The sequence below is a fragment of the Bos taurus genome, chromosome X (assembly GCF_002263795.3).
Source record: "Bos taurus isolate L1 Dominette 01449 registration number 42190680 breed Hereford chromosome X, ARS-UCD2.0, whole genome shotgun sequence".
Taxonomy (NCBI): domain Eukaryota; kingdom Metazoa; phylum Chordata; class Mammalia; order Artiodactyla; family Bovidae; genus Bos; species Bos taurus.
This window is the reverse complement of record NC_037357.1, coordinates 96,169,880-96,189,730: the sequence shown is the minus strand read 5'-3', so window position 1 is coordinate 96,189,730 and position 19,851 is coordinate 96,169,880. Positions and strand designations below refer to the sequence as shown.

The 19,851-nt window shown below is 38.2% G+C and overlaps 1 protein-coding gene across 1 annotated transcript in view; it reads right to left on the bottom strand.

The window, feature by feature from the left end:
- Positions 1 to 633: 633 nt before the first annotated feature.
- Positions 634 to 19,851, bottom strand: part of AMER1 (APC membrane recruitment protein 1) — a 68,871-nt gene continuing 49,653 nt past the window's right edge. The window contains exon 4 of the transcript XR_009493582.1: positions 634 to 4,113. The gene's annotated coding sequence lies outside the window, so the exon portion shown is untranslated. The remainder of the gene's footprint in view (positions 4,114 to 19,851) is intronic.

Here is a 19,851-nt window from a genome sequence, read left to right as displayed (position 1 = left end):
CACGTATGGATGTGAGAGTTGGACCATAAAGCTGAGAACCGAAGAATTGATGCTTTTGAACTGTGGTGTTGGAGAAGACTCTTCAGAGTCCCTTGGACTGCAAGGAGATCCAGCCAGTCCATCCTAAAGAAATCAGTCTTGAATATTCATTGGAAGGACTGATGCTGAAGCTGAAACTTCAGTACTTTGGCAACCTGATGCAAAGAACTGACTCATTTGAAAAGACCCTGATGCTGGAAAAGATTGAAGGTGTAGAAGAAGGGGACAATAGAGGATGAGATGGTTGGATGGTATCACCAACTTGATGGACATGAATTTTAACAAGCTCTGGGAGTTGGTGATGAACAGGGAGGCCTGGTGTGCTGCAGTCCATGGGGTCACAAAGAGTCAGACACAACTGAGCAACTAAACTGAATTGATACACTCTTTCTAGAAAGCACTGAAGATTATGGTAGTGCTTATACCAAGAAGGAAAATCTTATGAGTTAGGATGCAGTGGATCCTATTTAGGATCATACACAAAGGAACTCTTAGGACTGTCGCCATGGTCCTCAGCCACTGGCCTAGAGTGCAACAGAAGAATATTGGGCTCAATTTTTTTCTATGTATATTAAAATGACTCTGATGAAACAGTTGAGTAAAATAAACATTTATTTAAGAATGTCTCTTCTAACAATATGCAAAACAATAATCAAATATAGCAAACAAAATTTTAGCAGAAATAAAATGCAATGAAGGTCAATACTTGACACTAAAGAAATAATTTATTTCTTCTTGTTAATGCAAATATTGTTAGCTGATTTACCTAAAATTAAGATTTATTATTACTTTTTAAGGATGAGTGTAATGTTGGAAAGTGGTGTAAAAGAGTAAATCCTCAATATCCTAAGAGGAAACAGAGAATGCAATGTGTATGGATGTTTTTTTCTTAGCACATACGGAGGGATTTTTCAAGAAAATAATTTAAAATAATTGTTTCTGTATAATATCATATGTGAAATGAATCACCAGTACAGGTTTGATGCATGATACAGGATGCTCAGGGCTGGTGCACTAGGATGACCCAGAGGGATGGTATGCGGAGGGAGGTGGGAGGGGGATTCAGGATGGGGAACACATGTACACCCGTGGTGGATTCATGTTGATGTATGGCAAAACCAATACAATATTGTAAAGTAACTAGCCTCCAATTAAAATAAAGAAATTTATATTAAAGATAAATAAAATAAAATAATCGTTTCTACAGAAATTGCACTGGGAGTGGGAAAAAGTAGGAAATTGAGTGTTTCTCTCACTTCAAGTATTTTTGGTTTCTACTTTACTTGTTAATATGTGTGCTTGTCTTTACTAAATATTTTAAATATATTTTAAAAATGAATTTAAAATGTGAATGCAAGACCTGAAACTGCAAAATTCCTAGAAAAAAACAGGTGGTAAGCTCTTTGACATCAGTCTTTGTGATTTTTTTTTTTTTTTTTTTGGATTTAACATCAAAATAAAAGCAACAAAAGAAAAAGGAAGCAAATGCGATATCAAACTAAAATACCTCTGCATAACAAATGAAATCATCAAAAAAATGAAAAGGCAACATACCAAATGGGGGGAAATATTTGAAATTCATGTATCTGATGAGAGGTTAATATCCAAAATATATAATGAACTCATACCACTTAATAGCAAAAACAAACAAAATCCAATTATAAAATGGTCAGAGGATCTGAATAGATATTTTTCCAAAGAAGACATACAGATGGCAAACAGATACATGAAAATATTTTAATATCACTACTCATCAAGGAAGTGCAAATCAAATTCACAATGAGTTATCCTGTCACACCTGTTAAAATGGCTATTAACCAAAAAAACACAAGAAATAACAAGAGCTGACAAAGATGTAGAGAAAAATGAATACTTGTACATCATTGGTAGAAACATTAATTGGTGTGGGCCACGTGTAAAACAGTATGGAAGCTCCTCAAAAAATGAAAAACAGAATTACCTTATGATTCAGCAATTTCACTCCTGGATATATATCCAAAGAAAACTAAAAAGTAATTTGAAAAAAAAATATATGCACTCCAATGTTCATAACAAAATTATTTACAATACCCAAAAGATGGAAATAATCTAAGTATCCATCAACAGATTAATGGATGAAGATGTAAAATTTTGCCATGTGCAACAACATGGATGGAGTTGAAGGACATTGTGCCTAGTGAAATAAGTCAGACAGAGAAAGACAATATTGCATGAAATCACTTACATGTGGAATCTAAAATACAAAAAGAAAAAAAAAAACTAGTTAATATAACAAAAAAAGAAACAGATGCACAGATAGAGAGAACAAACTAGTAGTTATCAGAAAGGAGAGGGAAAGGGAGGAGGGTCAAGATTGGGGTAGGGGATCAAGAGGTACAAAGTGCTATGAATGAAATAACCTACAAGGATATACTGCCTAGCACAGGGAATATAGCCAATATTTCATAATAACTATATTTTTAAAATTTTCATTGGAGTATAGTTTATTTGTAATGTGTAAGCTTCTGCTGTATAGGAAAGTGAATCAGGTATACATATACATATATTCACTCTTTTTCTGATTCTTTAACCATTCTTGTTATTACAGAGTATTGAGTTCCCTGTGCTATATAGTAGGTCTTTATTAGTTATTAATTTTATACATAGTAGTATGTATATATCAATCTCACTCTCCCAATTTGTCCCTTTCCCCTTTCCCCATTGCTTACCATAAATTTGTTTTCTATATCTCTGACTCAATTCCTGTTTTGTAAATAAATTTATTTGTACCATTTTTTTAGATTGTACATATAAGCAACATTATATGATATTTGCCTTTGTCTGACTTACTTCACTCAATATGACAATCCCTAGGTCCATCCATGTTACTGCAAATGGCATTATTAGCTTTTTGATGGCTGAGTAATATTCCATACCAGACCACCTGACCTGCCTCTTGAGAAATCTGTATGCAGGTCAGGAAGCAACAGTTAGACTGGACATGGAACAACAGACTGGTTCCAAATAGGAAAAGGAGTACGTCAAGGCTGTATATTGTCACCCTGCTTATTTAACTTCTATGCAGAGTACATCATGAGAAACACTGGACTGGAAGAAGCACAAGCTGGAATCAAGATTGCCAGGAGAAATATCAATAACCTCAGATATGCAGATGACACCACCCTTATGGCAGAAAGTGAAGAGGAACTCAAAAGCCTCTTAATGAACATGAAAGTGGAGAGTGAAAAAGTTGGCTTAAAGCTCAACATTCAGAAAACGAAGATCATGGCATCTGGTCCCATCACTTCATGGCAAATAGATGGAGAAACAATGGAAACAGGGTCAGGCTTTATTTTTGGGGGGCTCCAAAATCACTGCAGATGGTGACTGCAGCCATGAAATTAAAAGACACTTACTCCTTGGAAGGAAAGTTATGACCAACCTAGATAGCATATTCAAAAGCAGAGACATTACTTTGCCAACAAAGGTTTGTCTAGTTAAGGCTATGGTTTTTCCAGTGGTCATGTATGGATGTGAGAGTTGGACTGTAAAGAAGGCTGAGCGCCGAAGAATTGATGCTTTTAAACTGTGGTGTTGGAGAAGACTCTTGAGAGTTCCTTGGACTGCAAGGAGATCCAACCAGTCCATTCTGAAGGAGATCAGCCCTGGGATTTCTTTGGAAGGAATGATGTTAAAGCTGAAACTCCAGTACTTTGGCCACCTCATGCGAAGAGTTGACTCGTTGGAAAAGACTCTGATGCTGGGAGGGATTGGGGGCAGGAGGAGAAGGGGACAACAGAGGATGAGATGACTGGATGGCATCACTGACTCGATGGACATGAGTCTGAGTGAACTCCTGGAGTTGGTGATGGACAAGGAGGCCTGGCGTGCTGCGATTCATGGGGTCGCAGAGTTGGACACGACTGAGCGACTGAACTGAACTGAACTGAATATTCCATTGTATATATGTACCACATCTTCTTCATTCATTCATCTCTTGATGGATATTTAGGTTGCCTCCATATCCTGGCTATTGCAAATAATGCTGCAGTGGAAACTGGGGTGCATTTATAATAACTTTAAATTGAATATAACCTGTAAAAAAAAGAATCACTTTTTTATACACTTGAAAATAATAAATACATTGTAAGTCAACTATACTTCAATAAAAAATAAACAAAGAAAATAAAAATAAATAAATAATAAAATATGGAGAATTCTCAATACTCAACAGTAAAAAAAAAATCTTAGTAGAATGAAGGAAAGACATTTCACTGAAGATGGTATCCAGGTAGCAAATAAGTACATGAGATGTTCAACTACATCAACCTTAAGGAAATGTTGAATAATACTAATATGAGATTTTATCATGTCTTTCAGAATCACTAAGCCAAAAAAAGATGACAATAATAATAATATGAAACTTTGAGGATATGGAAAAACTAAATTATTCATATGCTATTAATGGGAATGTAAAATAGTACAGCCACTCAGGATAGCACTTTGAAAATTTCTTAAAAATTTTAAAAAACTAAACATGCAACAAAACTACCACAGCCTCACATATCATAATCCTGGATATTTATACTAGTAATATGAAAATTTAGGTTAACTATAAACCTGTATATAAATGTTCATAACAGCTTTCTTTGTAATATCACAAAACTAGAAAAAACCCAGATGTTTATCAATGTGGGAATGATTAAACAAACAGTGGTACAGTCATATCATGAATACTGCACTGCAATAAAAAGAACAAACTATTGATATATGCAACAATCTAAATGAACTCCAGATAATTATGTTGAGTAAAAGAAAATCCAATTTCAAAACTTCCATGTAAAATGATTAAATTTATGTATTATTTTTGAAAAGTCAAAATAATAAACATTGACGATAGAATAAAAGAAAATGTATATGCAATCCTGTGTTCACTGCAGCATTATTTACAACAGCCAAGAACTGTAAACAATCTAATTGTATATTGATGGATTAATGGATAAATAAAATGTGATATATATATAATATATTTGTATATTATATATACAGATATTATATTATACATATATTGTGCATATATGTATATATATTATACATATATACATAGCATTATTATAATATACATGTATTGTATCTATCTATCTATATATTTATATACACACACACATACAACAGAGAAGGCAATGGCAACCCACTCCGGTACTCTTGCCTGGAAAATCCCATCGATGGAGAACCCTGATGGGCTGCAGTCTATGGGGTCGCTAAGGTTTGGACAGTATTCAGCGACTTCACTTTCAATTTTCACTTTTGTACATTGGAGAAGGAAATGGCATCCCACTCCAGTGTTCTTGCCTGGAGAATCCCAGGGACAGGGGAGCCTGGTGGGTTACTGTCTATGGGGTTCCACAGAGTCGGACATGACTGCAGCAACTTAGCAGCAGCAGCAGCACACACATACAATAGAATGGTATTTGGCCACAAAATGGAAATATTGCAATTTGTGAAAACAGAGATCGATGTTGAGGGCATTATTCTAGGTGAAATAAGTCAGACAGAAAAAGACAACTGCAGTATGATCTCAATTATAAATGGAATATTTTACAAATCCTAAAAAAAGTTGAACTCATATATAGAGAAAACAGATTGGAGGTTACTAGAGGTGGGGTGTGAAAAGCAAACAAAATGAGTAAGGAGGTAAAAGTACAAATTTCCAATTATAAAATAAGTAAGTCCTGGACATGTAATTTACAGAAGGTTGACTATAGTTAAAAAATACTTTATTTCATATTTGAAAGTTGCTAAGAGAGTATATCTAAAAAATTCTCATTACACGAAAAATATTGAAACTATTTGTGGTGATGGATGTTAACTAGACTTATTGTGGTGAGCATTTCCTAATACATATACAAATTATATTATGCTGTACCTCTGAAATTAATGTCAATTACATTTCAATAAAAAAGAAGCATTTCTTTAATTTAGTGACTGATCATATGTGGGATGGAAGACAAGAAAAAAGTGAAGAGATGAAAAAGGATTTTAGGCTCAGGAATCAGACTGCCTCAGTCTCATTTCCGACTCTGCCACTTATTAACTATGCAAACATGGTTAAGAATCTACCCGCCAATGCAGGAGATGCAAGAAACATGGGTTTGATCCCTAGGTCAGGAAGATCCCCTGGAATTGAAAATGGCAATCCATTCCAGTATTCTTGCCTGAAGAATTCTATAGACAGAGGAGCCTAGCAAGCTACAGTTCATGAGGTCACAAAAAGTCAGACAGGACTGAGTCACTGAGCATGCATAGCTTAAGAACAGTAACCATCACATAAGAGGCACTCATATATATGAGCTATTGTTTCTCCCTCTACTGAGAAATGCATTTCTCTTACTTTCTGTACTTCTCGCTTTGCTCACTGCTCAGAAAACTGGCTGCCATGAAAAGCATACCTCCCAAAGATTGGTGGGGACTGATTTAGTAGTTATATGTCTGGGTCTATCTGTAAAATAAAGCATTAGGTGATTTACAGAGTGCCTGAAGAACTACGGATGGAGGTTCGTGACATTGTACAGGAGACAGGAATCAAGATCATTACCAAGAAAAAGAAGTGCAAAAAAGCAAGGTGTCTGTCTGAAGAGGCCTTACAAACAGTTGTGAATAGAAGAGAAGCAAAAAGCAAAGGAGAAAATGAAAGACATACCCATTTGAATGCATAGTTTCAAAGAACACCAAGGAGAGATGAGAAAGGCTTCCTCAGTGATCAGTGCAAAGAAATAGAGGAAAACGATACAATGGGAAAGACTAGAGATCTCAAGAAAATTAGAGGTACCAGAGCACTATTTCATGCAAAGATGGGCTCAATTAAGGTCAGAAACGGTATGGACCTAACAGAAGCAGCAGATATTAAGAAGAGGTGGCAAGAATACACAGAAGAACTATACAAAAAAGACCTCATGACCCAGATAATCACGATGGTATGATCACTCAACTAGAGCCAGACATCCGAGAATGCAAAGTCAAGTGGGCCTTAGGAAGCATCACTACGAATAAAGCTAGTGGAGGTGATGGAATTCCAGTTGATCTATTTCAAACCCTAAAAGAAGATGCTGTAAAAGTGCTGCACTCAATATGCCAGCAAATCTGGGAAATTCATCAGTGGCCACAGGACTGGAAAAAGTCAGTTTTCATTCTAATCCCAAAGAAAGGGAATGCCAAATAATGCTCAAACTACAGCACAATTGCAAAGTAATGCTCAAAATTCTCCAAGGGAGGCTTCAAAAGTATGCAAACCATGAATGTCCAGATGTTCAGCTGGATTTAGAAAAGGCAGAGGAACCAGAGATCAAATTGCCAACAACTGTTGGATCATCGAAAAAGCAAGAGAGTTCCAGAAAAACATATATTTCTGCTTTATTGACTATGCCAAAGTCTTTGATTCTGTGGACCACAACACACTGTGGAAAATTCTTAAAGACATGGGAATACCAGACCATCTGACCTTCCTCTTGAGAAATCTGTATGCAGGTCAGGAAGCAACAGTTAGAACTGGACATAGAACAACAGACTGGTTCCAAATAGGAAAAGGAGTGCATCAAGGCTGTATATTGTCACCCTGCTTATTTAACTTCTATGTAGAGTACATCATGAGAAACGCTGGACTGGAGGAAGCACAAATTGGAATCAAGATTGCTGGGAGAAATATCAATAACCTCAGATATGCAGATGACACCACCTTTATAGCAAAAAGTGAAGAAGAACTAAAGAGCCTCTTGAGGAAAGTGAAAGAGGAGAGTGAAGAAGTTGGCTTAAAACTCAACATTCAGAAAACGAAGGTCATGGCATCTGGTCCCATCACTTCATGGAAAATAGATGGGGAAAAAATGGAAACAGTGACAAACTTTATTTTGGAGGGCTCCAAGATCATTGCAGATGGCGACTTCGGCCATTAAATTACAAGACGTTTACTCCTTGGAATGAAAGTTATGACCAACCTAGCATATTAAAAAGCAGAGACATTACTTTGCCAACAAAGGTCTGTCTAGTCAAAGCTTTGGTTTCCCCAGTAGTCATATACGGATGTGAGAATTGGGCCATAAAGAAACCTGAGCACCAAAGAATTGATACATTTGAACTTGTGATGTTGGAGAAAACTCTTGAGAGTCCCTTGGACTGCAAGGAGATCCAACCAGTCCATCCTAAAGGAAATCAGTCCTGAATATTCATTGGAAGGGCTGATGCTGAAACTGAAGCTCCAATAATCTGGCTACCTGATGCGAAGAACTGACTCATTGGAAAAAAAAAAAAAAAAACCTGATGCTGGGAAAGACTGAAGGCAGGAGGAGAAGGGGACAACAGAGGATGAGATGGTTGGATGGCATCACCGACTTGATGGACATGAGTTTGAGCAAGGTTCAGGAGCTGATGATGGACAGGCAAGCCTGGTGTGCTGCAGTCCATGGGGTTGCAAAGAGTTGGACATAACTGAGAGACTGAACTGAGCACAAAATTGTAAAGCAATTTACTTTTAATTAAATTTTTTAAAAAATCCATTAAAAAATTGAAAACCACATCAAATACCAATACAACATGGGGAGAAATAAAGGTCAAGTTTCAGATCATAATGGAACTCAATTTGTAAAAAGAAAAATTACCAATGGTATATTTCTCTGAACTAGAACAAAATATTTAACAAATTATATGAAAATATGGTAGTTTAGTCACTATGTCGTGTCTGACTTTGCAATCCCATGGACTGCAGCCCACCAGGCTCCTCTGTGCATGGGATTCTCCAGGCAAGTATACTGGAGTGGGCTGCCATTCCCTTCTCCAGGGGTTTTTCCTGACCCAGAAATTAAACCTGTGTTTCCTGCTTTAGCAGGCAGATTCTTTACCACTGAGCCACCAAAGAAGCCCCATGAAAATATGAAAATATAAAAGACGTCAAATAGCCAAGGAATTTTGAGAATTTAAAACAGACCTGGAGGAATCAGGCACCGTGATTTCCATTTATACTACCAAGCTACAGTCATTGAAACAGTATGAAATTGGCACAAATACAGAAATATAGATCAATGAAACTGGATAGAAAGTCCAGAGATAAACCCACCCACCTATGGTCAACAAATCTATGACAAAGTAGGCAAGAATACACAATGGAAAAAAGACAGCCTGTTCAATAAGTGATGCTGGGAAAACAGGGAAGCTACATGTAAAAAAATTAAATTAGAGCACTCCTTAACACCATCCACAAAAATGAACTCAAAATGGATTAAAGATCTAAATATATGGTGAACACTATAAAATTCTTACAGGAAAACATACACAAAACATTCTGACATAAATCATAGCAAGATCATTTTTTATCCACTACCTAGAACAATGAAAATAAAAACAAAAATAGACAAAATTGAATCTAATTAAACTTAAAAGCTTTTGCACAGCAAAGGAAACTATAAACAAGATGAAAATACAATGCTCAGAATAGGAGAAAACATTTGGAAGCAAACTAACTGACAAAGGATTAATCTGTAAAATATACAGATAGCTCATGCAGCTCAATATAAAAACAGTTAAAAAATTAATGGTAGATCTAAACAGATATTTCTCCCAAGAGCACATATAGATGGCCAAAAAGCACATAAAAACATATTTAACATCACTAATTATTAGAGAAATGCAAATCCAAACTACAATGTGATATCACCTCACACTGGCCAGAATGGCCATTATGAAAAATTTTACAAACGATCACTGACTCGATGGATGTCAGTTTTAGTGAACTCCGGGAGTTGGTGATGGACAGGGAGGCCTGGCATGCTGTGATTCATGGGGTCACAAAGAGTCGGACACGACTGAGCGACTGAACTGAACTGAACTGAAATGCTGAAGAGGGTGTGGAGAAAAAGGAACCCTCCTACACTGTTAGTGGTAACGTCAATTGGTACAGCCACAATGGAGAATGTTATGGAAGCTTCTTTTTTTTTTTTCTAATTTTATTTTATTTTTAAACTTTACATAATTGTATTAGTTTTGCCAAATATGGAAGTTTCTTAAAAAACTAAAAATAAAGCTACCACATGACCCAGAAATCCTACTCCTAGGCATATACATGGAGAAAACCATAATTTGAAAATATATGTGCATCCCAATGTTAATTTCAGCAGTATTTACAATAGTGGAGAAGGAAAAGTGCAACCCACTCCAATAGAATTGCCTGGAAAATCCCACAGACAGAGTAGCCTTGCAGGTTACAGTCCATGGGGTCACAAAAGAGTCAAATATGAGTTAGTGTCTAAATAGCAACAACAACAAAATTTACAATATCTAAGATATGGAAATGAGAGAGTTAATTCCTAGGCAGGTTGGTAAGAAGTCCAGGGTCCCTGAGGAGGAGAGACAGGTCTGGGGATCCCAAGGAAGAGAAAGGGTTCTGGACTTTTCAAGGAGGAGGAAAGGACAAACATCTTTTGCTCTACATTCCTTAGTCTTAGTCACATAAAACATTTTTTTTTCTTTAAGCCCAGAAGTGATGATTACACAACAAACAATTCAGTTTAAACTCTACTAAGGATTATATTCTTCAGTATTCTTGTCTTGAGAACCCCCTGAACAGCATGAAAAGGCAAAATTATAGGATACTGAAAGAGGAAATCCCCAGGTCAGTAGGTGCCCAATATGCTACTGGAGATCAATGGAGAAATAACTCCAGAAAGAATAAAGGGATGGAGCCAAAGCAAAAACAATACCCAGTTGTGGATGTGACTGGTGATAGAAGCAAGGTCCGATGCTGTAAAGAGCAATATTGCATAGGAACCTGGAATGTTAGGTACATGAATCAAGGCAAATTGGAAGTGGTCAAATAGGAGATGGTAAGAGTGAACATCAACATTCTAGGAATCAGCGAACTAAAATGGACTGGAATGGGTGAATTTAACTCAGATGAGCATTGTATCTACTACTGTGGGCAGGAATCCCTCAGAAGAAATGGAGTAACTATCATGGTCAATAAAAGAGTTTGAAACGCAGTACTTGGATGCAATCTCAAAAACGACAGAATGATCTCTGTTCATTTCCAAGGCAAACCATTCACTATCACAGTAATCCAAGCCTATGTCCCAACCAATAAGGCTAAAGAAGCTGAAGCTGAACAGTTCTATGAAGACCTACAAGACCTTTTAAAACTAACACCCAAAAAGATGTCCTTTTCATTATAGGGGACTGGAAATGCAAAAGCAGGAAGTCAAGAAACACCTGGAGTAACAGGCATATTTGGCCTTGGAATACAGAATGAAGCAGGGCAAAGACTAAGAGAGTTTTGCCAAGAAAAAGCACTGATCATAGCAAACACCCTCTTCCAACAACACAAGAGAAGACTCTATACATGGACATCACCAGATGGTCAACACAAAAATCAGATTGATTATATTCTTTGCAGCCAAACATGGAGAAGCTCTATACACTCAGCAAAAACAAGACCGGGAGCTGACTATGGCTCAGATCATGAACTCCTTATTGCCAAATTCAGACTTAAATTGAAGGAAGTAGGGAAATCCACTAGACCAATCAGGTATGACCTAAATCAAATTCCTTATGATTATACAGTGGAAGTGAGAAATAGATTTAAGGGACTAGATCTGGTAGACACAGTGTCTGATGAACTATGGACGGAGTTTCATGACATTGCACAGGAGACAGGGATCAAGACCGTCCCCATGGAAAAGAAATGCAAAAAAGCAAAATGGCTGTCACTGTCTGAGGAGGCCTTACAAATAGCTGTGAAAAGAAGAGAAGTGAAAAGCAAAGGAGAAAAGGAAAGATATAAGCATCTGAATGCAGAGTTCCAAAGAATAGCAAGGACAGATAAGAAAGCCTTTCTTAGTGATCAGTGCAAAGAAATAGAGGAAAATAACAGAATGAGAAAGACTAGAGATCTCTTCAAGAAAATTAGAGATACCCAGGGAACATTTTATGCAAAGATGGGCTCGATAGACAGAAATGGTATGGACCTAACAGAAGCAGAAGATATTAAGAAGAGGTGGCAAGAATACACAGAAGAACTGTACAAAAAACATCTTCACGACCACGATAATAATGATGGTATGATCACTCACCTAGAGCCATACATCCTGGAATGTGAAGTAAAGTGGGCCTTAGAAAGCATCACTACCAACAAAGCTAGTGGAGGTGATGGAATTCCAGTGGAGCTATTTCAAATCCTGAAAGATGATGCTGTGAAAGTGCTTCACTCAATATGCCAGCAAATTTGGAAAACGCAGCAGTGGCCACAGGACTGGAAAAGGTCAGTTTTCATTCCAATCCCAAAGAAAGGCAATGCCAAAGAATGCTCAAACTCCATAATTGCACTCCTCTCATACGCTAGTAAAGTAATGCTCCACATTCTCCAAGCCAGGCTTCAGCAGTACATGAACAATGAACTTGCAGATGTTCAAGCTGGTTTTAGAAAAGGCAGAGGAACCAGAGATCAAATTGCCAATATCCACTGGATAATCGAAAAGGCAAGAGAGTTCCAGAAAAATATCTATTTCTGCTTTATTGACTATGCCAAAGACTTTGACTGTGTGGATCACAACAAACTGTGGAAAATTCTGAAAGAGATGGGAATACTAGACAACCTGACCTGCCTCTTGAGAAACCTATATGCAGGTCAGGAAGCAACAATTAGAACTGGACATGGAACAACAGACTGGTTCCAAATAGGAAAAGGAGTACGTCAAGGCTGTATATTGTCACCCTGCTATTTAACTTCTATGCAGAGTACATCATGAGAAATGCTGGACTGGAAGAAGCACAAGCTGGAATCAAGATTGCCAGGAGAAATATCAGTTACCACAGATATGCAGATGACACCACCCTTATGGCAGAAAGTGAAGAGGAACTCAAAAGCCTCTTGATGAAAGTGAAAAGGGAGAGAGAAAAAGTTGGCTTAAAGCTCATCATTCAGAAAACGAAGATCATGGCATCTGGTCCCATCACTTTATGGGAAACAGTGGAAACAGTGTCAGACTTTATTATTTGGGGCTCCAAAATCACTGCAGATGGTGACTGCAGCCATGAAATTAAAAGACGCTTATTCCTTGGAAGGAAAGTTATGACCAACCTAAATAGCATATTGAAAAGCAGAGACATTACTTTGCCAACAAAGGTCCGTCTAGTCAAGGCCATAGTTTTTCCAGTAGTCATGTATGGATGTCAGAGTTGGACTGTGAAGAAAACTGAGCGCTGAAAAATCGATGCTTTTGAACTGTGGTGTTGGAGAAGACTCTTGAGAGTCCCTTGGACTGCAAGGAGATCCAACCAGTCGATTCTAAAGGAGATCGGTCCTGGGTGTTCTTTGGAAGGAATGATGCTAAAGCTGAAACTCCACTACTTTGGCTACTTCGTTTGAAGAGTTGACTCATTGGAAAAGACTCTGATGCTGTGAGGGATTTGGGGCAGGAGGTGAAGGGGACGACAGAGGATGAGATGGCTGAATGGCACCACCGCCTCGATGGATGTGAGTTTGAGTGAACTCTGGGAGTTGGTGATGGACAGGGAGGCCTGGCGTGCTGCGATTCATGAGGTCGCAAAGAGTCGGACACGACTGAGTGACTGAACTGAAGTGACTGAACCTATGGCAAAGGAGGCCAGAATATACAATGGAGGAAAGACAACCTCTTCAATAAGTGATGCTGGGAAAATTGGACAGCTACTTGTAAAAGAAGAAAATTACAACACTCCCTAAAACCACACATAAAAAATAAACTCAAAATGGATTAAAGACCTAAATGTACAGCCAGATACTCTAAAGCTCTTAGAGGAAAACATAGGCAGAACACACTTTTATGTAAATCACAGCAAGATCATTTTCAATCCACCACCTAGAGTACTGAAAAACAATAAAAATAAAATGGGATCTAATTAAACTTAAAAACTTTTGCACAACCATAAACAAAAAGAAATATAAACATAAAGAAACCATAAACAAAAAGAAAAGACAACTCACAGAATGGAAAAAATAATTGCAAAAGAAGCAACTGACAAGAGATTAATCTTCAAAATATCCAAATGTCTCATGCAGCTCAGTATCAAAAACAACAATAAGAAAAACCCAATTAAAAAATAGGCAGAAGATCAGGACAGACCAAATGGCAGAGAAGTAGGTGGACATGGAGTAAATCTTTTTCCATGGATATATCAGGAATAAACCTTCAGACACAGAAGTACATGCAGAACACCAGCTGAGAGCATACAGGAGTACCTGACAGTGGGAAAGAATATCAAGAACCACACAAAACTTGGTACAACAAAGGAACTAGGGGGAAAAACAGGAGTGTAACCAGGACTAGTTACACTAGACCTGCCTTCACGGGGTGGGGGAACTGAAACAGGGGTCTGATCCCCACACTGGGGCAATTGTCTGAGTCAGAGGAGAAACATTTAAGACCGAGAGTGAAACAGCTGATCTGTGGCAGCCTAAATGGAATGAGAATCAGACAGTCCTTGACACAGACATACACACTCCGGACAGGGAGACAGGTTCCCTAGAAGGCACAGCAGCTGGGAGCAGGAGTTTGGGGGTTGTGGAGCAACCCCAGGGTGAGGGCTGCTGATGACTGTGAGGATACGGATTGAGGGGCTGTCTGGGAGGAGATTGTGGTGGAAAATGCCTGTGGGGAAAGGCCAGGCAGCCATGGAGGTAAGGCAATGGTGCTGAGTCATGCATAGAGGGTGGAGCCATCACCATAGCCTTTATTGTTCATTGGCAGCTGAACAATAAAGAGGCTGGCCCATCAAATGCCTGACGCACTGAACTACAGAGTAGGACTGCACCCAGAGTGCCTCTTTAAGTGTCTGGTGCACTGATATACATAGTGAGATCCCAGCCAGGGGTGCCACTTTATGTGCTTCACGTGAGGAACAACAGAGAAGGACTCCAGGCAAGGGAGCCTACTAAGTGCCTGAACTGGTGGAGCTATTGAGAAAGACTGGCCAAAGAGGCCTTCTGATTGCCGGCTACAAGAGACTCAAAAAAAGACTGTGATAGAGTCATAACTTCTGTGATGGAGGCAGTCCATGTCCTTGCACACTTGGCACTGCAAGGGTCCCCATAAGCCAAGCAGCTGCATCACCTTCGTGTTCAACTCTCACTGGGTCAGAGCTGCCTCAGGCAAAAATGTCTTGCATCTATGCACACAGGGTCACTTCATTCATGTCTGACTCTGCAACCCTGTGTACTGTGGCCGGCCAGGCATCTCTGTCAGGGAGGTTCTCCAGGCTAGAATACTGGAGTATATTGGCCAACACTGGTTGCCATACCATTTTAGAGCACTGTATTTCCTACTACCCTAGCCGCCAACTCCCCTGAGTACCTGGTGCTGCCAGAACCCCTGCGAACCAAGCAGCTGCACCACCTCTGCACCTTTCCCTCAGTGGGGCACACACTGAAGTCCTCTAGGGCAGCCTCAGGAGCAAATCCCAATGGATAGAGCTTAAAATTCAACATTCAGAAAACTAAGATCATGGCATCCAGTCCCATCTCTTCATGACAAATGGGGAAACAATGGAAACAGTGAGAAACTTTATTTTTTTGGATTCCAAAATCACTGCAGATGGTAACTGCATCCATGAAATTAAAAGACGCTTGCTCCTTGGAAGAAAAGCTATGACCAAATTAGTCAGCATACTAAAACGCAGAGACATTACTTTGCCAACAAAGGTCCATCTAGTCAAAGCTATGGTTTTTCCAGTAGTCATGTATGGATGTGAGAGTTGGACTATAAAGAAAGCTGAGAACTGAAGAACTGATGCTTTTGAACTGTGGTGTTGGGGAAGACTCTTGAGAGTTGCTTGGACTGCAGGGAGATCCAACCAGTCAATCCTAAAGGAAAGCAGTCCTAAATATTCATTGGAAGGACTGATGCTGAAGCTGAAACTCCAATACTTTGGCCACCTGATGCAAAAAAACTGACTCATTGGAAAAGACCCTGATACTGGGAAAGATTGAAGGCAGGAGGAGAAGGGGATGACAGAGGATGAGATGGTTGAAAAGCATCACTGACTCTATAGACATGAGTTTGAATAAGCTCCAGGAGTTGGTGATGGACAGGGAAACCTGGTGTGCTGCAGTCCATGGAGTCACAAAGAGTTGGACACAACTGAGAGACTGAACTGAACTGATAGCTGAGTTGGTCTTGTAACGGGGATCTTGGAGTAAACCAACAGACAGATAACAATTTTTCGATAATAATTCTTTGGGAGAGTTGTTTCATTCTACTTCCTCTAGTGGCTGTCAAGTTGCTTTGGAATATGGGCTGGTATTTTTTTTTTTTTTAAGTTTATGGCATAATTGGAGAGAAGTTAGAGCGTGGATGCATCTGCCTGCAATGTGGGAGACCTGGGTTCGATCCCGAGGTCAGAAAGATCCCGTGAAGAAGGAAATGGCAACCCACTCCAGTACTCTTGCCTGGAAAATTCCATGGATGGAGAAGCCTGGTAAGTTACAGTCCATGGGATTGCAAAGAGTTGCACACGACTGAGCAACTTCACTTCTAGAGCCTGAAACTTATAATATCATACAGAAAATTATAATACCATACAGCTCACTATTCTTACTGAGATTCAATTGTGTTTCTTGAATAAACACTACGCAGGTTTTTAAAAGTCTTTTGTTAACTTCAGTGTTTTGAAAATGTTGATTTTGACAAATTTTACCAGGCTTTACCTTGCTTTTATAACGGAAAATTTTCGAGGTCCTACTGCCTATCCTTTTCACTGACATCATATTATACAATTACTTTTTAATTGGTTAAGAAAAAAGTAAACAAGTATGCAATTCTGCTTTGTATTATTACCTACATAATTACATGTATTGGAGTTGTTAATATTTTCATGGGGATTCAAATTAGAATCTGGTGTCACTTTCTTTCAAGCTAAAGAATTCCCTTTAGTTTTCTTGTAAGGCATATCTTCAAGCAACAAATTCTTTGTTTTAATTTGTGAATGTCTTAATTTCTCCTTCATTTCTAAGGATAAATTTGCCATATATACAATTCTTGTTCCATAGTTTATTTTCTTTCTCTCTGCACTTTGGCTATGCTGTCCAACTAATTCCATTGTTTCCAGGTCATCTGTTATTCTTGTGATTTTCTTGTGTATGACAAGTCATTTTTCTATTTTCAAGAGTCCTTGTTTTTGGCAGTTTAATTGTGGTTAGATGTGGATATTTTTGAATTTATCTTACATGAAGTTCACTGAGCATTTTGGATGTGTGGATTACTGTTTTTCAATAAAATTAGCATGATCCCAGTTAATATTTGTTCAGATATTCTTTATTTCTCTTTCTCTGGTTGCCTTCTAGACTCCCACTATGCATACCTTTGATGGTGTCCTGCAGGTCTCTTTATTCTTTCTAATTGTTTTTTCTTTCTGTCCGTCAGACTGGACAATACCAAATGATACATCCTTCAGGTTTACTGATTCTTTCTTCTACTAGGTTAAATCTTCCATTGAGCACCTGTAATTATTTTTTTTTTAATTTCAGTTATTTAACTTTTCAACTCTAGAAGTTTTATTCAGTTGTTTTTTTTAACTTTCATTATCTTTCTCTTTGTGCTTAGTCACCCAGTCATGTCCTACTCTTTGCAACCCCATGGACTGTAGCCTGCCAGGATCCTTTGTCCATGGAGATTCTCCAGGCAACAATACTGGAGTGGGTTGCCATGCTCTCCTCCAGGAGATCTTCCCAACCCAAGTATCATACCCAGGTTTCCCACACTGCAGGCAGATTCTTTACCATCTGAGCCACCAGGGAAGCATCTTTCTCTTTAGGAAATCTATGTTTAGTGAGTCATTCTTTTAATGTTTTTCCTTAATTCTTTAAAGAATTAAAGAATTCTTTAATGTGCCATAATTTTCAATTAAAAAAAAAAAAAAACGCCTTTTAACTAATACAATGTGGCAACTCAGGAAATTAGTTGCTCTCTTCCACAAGATTTGTCTTTATGGCTTTTATTTTTGTTACTGTTTGTTTAGTGGCTTTCCTCATCTAATTCTGTGACGTCTGTATTTGACATATGTGCCGACTGAAGTTTCTGCTCGGATAGCTTAATGACCAACTAATAAATGAATAAAAATGTCCTTGAATGCCTGAAACCAGTAAATTTTCTAGCTGTTACAAAGGAGTTCAGTGTATATGTTGGAGCAAGCCTTAAATATTCAGTTAGGCTGTTTTCAACTCTGCCTTAGCTTTCATGATAATAGAAAAGCATCACAAAGTCAGACAGAAGTGATAGATGAAGGCCTTTTCGTGTCTTTTCATTCAAATAAAGAAAAGAACATCAATAAATGAAATAGAGAATATAAAAACAACAAAGAAAATCTGCAAACAAACCAAACAAACAAACAAAAAGAAACCTTTGTTCTTCAGAAAGGTAAAAAAGTGGCAAACTTTTACTTCAAGTGACCAAGAAAAAAAAGAACTTTCAAATTACTAAAATCAGAGATGGGCATTAACATAATTTTGCATAATAAAAACTATTATAATGAAATGCTATGAACAATTGCATGCCAATAGTTACCCTAGATGAAATGGATAAATTCCCATGAAAACACAAATTATTTAAAATGATTCAAGAAAAAATAGGAAATATGAATAGACATATTACATAAAAGAGAGTGATTTAGTCATATAAAATCTTACAAAAAGAAGCCAAGGATGATTTCTTACTGAATTCTACTGGACCACTTTCCAACTCATCTTATGAGGTCATTACTATGTGCTCATTCACCAAGTCATGTCTGATGCTTTGTGACTCCATGGACTGCAGCCTATCTGCTTCCCCTGTCCATTGGATTTTCCAGGCAAGAATACTGGAGTGGGTTACCATTTCCTCCTCCAAGGGATCTTCCTGACCCAGGGGTCAAACCCGCACCTCCTGCAACTCTAGCTTTGTAGGGGGATTCTTAACCCCATGGACTGTAGCCTGCCAGGCTAAACTGTCCATGAGATTTCCCAGACAATAATACTGGAGTGGGTAGCCAGTCGCTTCTACAGTGACAATTGGATATCCACATGCAAAAGAGTGAATTTGGATGTTTACTTCCCACCATACACAAAAATTAACTCAAAACGGAAGAGATACCTGCACGTAAGAGCTAAATCTAATCTAAAATTATTAAATATTTAGATTAAAACTGTAATGGGTTGAGTTGCATTGCTCCCCTTCAGTTGTTGCATTTATAAACTTCAGCATGTGACCACATTTGAAGACGGTCTTTACAGAGGTAGTAATTTTACAATGAGTCCATTAGGATGGGCCCTAATCCAACATGATTTGTTTCCTTATAGAAGGAGAAAATTTGCACAGAGACACACATACACATAGTGATGATACCACATGAAGATGATGACTAAATGGCACCTCTACAAGTTGAAGAACTCCAATGATTGCCAGCAAACCACTGGATGTTTGGCAAGGGTCATGGAACATAATTTTTCTCATAGATCTCAGAGTGAACCAATTCAACTGACACCTTGATCATGGACTTCTAGCTTCCAGAACTATGGGACAATACATTTCTGCTGTTCACTAATATATAACCATGGGAGTAAATCTTCATGATCTCAGGTTAAACAATGGTTTTCATATTCATCCCTGGGTCGGAAAGATCCCCAGAGGAGGGCATGACAACCAACTCCAATATTCTTGCCTGGAGAATCCCATGGACAGAGGAGCCTGGTTGGATATGACCCATAGGGTCTCAAAGAGTCAGACACGACTAAAGCAACTTACCATGCGTGCACACTTATATATTAAAGCAAAATAACTAGTGACA